General features: G+C 45.6%; 1 long non-coding RNA gene across 1 annotated transcript in view; it reads right to left on the minus strand.

Moving 5' to 3' along the window:
• LOC105309600 overlaps window positions 1–1,008 on the minus strand; it is a 3,396-nt gene extending 2,388 nt beyond the window's left edge. Inside the window, exon 1 of the long non-coding RNA XR_897404.2 lies at window positions 911–1,008. This is a non-coding gene — a long non-coding RNA (uncharacterized LOC105309600). The remainder of the gene's footprint in view (window positions 1–910) is intronic.

Here is a 1,008-nt window from a genome sequence, read left to right on the forward strand (position 1 = left end):
GACAATTAACTTATTGCCTACTATCTGTTAGGAATGGCTTTATACGCCTGGGAGGCAACTTTGACCTAAGTAGCCTAAAGCCCCTGTGCTCACATACCTTATATTCTAGAGACTTCCCACAGAGAAACAAAGCCATTGGAGGGTTTTGGTGAAGAAATGGCAGGTACATCCTGAGTCACATTAGCGGGATCTCTGATCCTCATGGGGAGAATAGGTTTTGGGTGGCAGGTGGGGAAGGGGTAGCACTAGTGCCACAATCAGGAGTGAGAGGGTGGTGGAGACTAAGAGGAGAAGAGGGCCTGGGGATGAAGGAGACAGAGGGAAGGGCTGGAGAAGTGGCAGGTGAGAAAGTGCAGCAGAAGTAAAGAATTCTACAGCAGTGGAACTCTGAGATTTAAGTATGTGTTTTTAAAGATCTTTAATAAACGATCTAGAGCCTAGCAGGTTGTTCTGTGGACCTGCCTAAAAACTAATTGCCTCCTTATGTTAATCAGTTTAAAAAATAATAATATGTCCCGATAAAATATGCACACCACTTAGATGTGGATTATTCCTAAAAGACAGGCTATGCAGGAGCACTAGTGAAGGACATTTTAACTGCACTGAACACTTGGAACTCTGAGGCTGTACATGCTGCTGGTTGAAATACACTGTAACAAACTGCTTCCAAGTCCTTTTTTGTGTTGAGGATGTGGGGGACTCACACGGACAGGCTCTGGGCTGTGGAATGCAGCTCGTTTTACAGTACAAAACTCGGAGTCACAGACATGCTGTTTGGGAAAGTTAAGACTTAGGAGCTTTGTGAGTCTGAGCACAGTGCTCACATATCTATCCGGACCAGGGGGCCCAATCTTTCCTTTCACAGATTAGCTTCCTGAGGATCAGGGGTTTTCAAGATTGTGTTACTCACCCTGGTTCATAGACAACAAGGAGACTGGTCACTGTGAGAATCTCTGGCTGGTGTTTTCAGGCACAACTTCTCCAGGATGAAAGCAAAACCCCCTGTCC

Source organism: Pteropus vampyrus, unplaced genomic scaffold, assembly GCF_000151845.1.
Source record: "Pteropus vampyrus isolate Shadow unplaced genomic scaffold, Pvam_2.0 Scaffold794, whole genome shotgun sequence".
In the NCBI taxonomy this organism is placed as follows: Eukaryota; Metazoa; Chordata; class Mammalia; order Chiroptera; family Pteropodidae; genus Pteropus; species Pteropus vampyrus.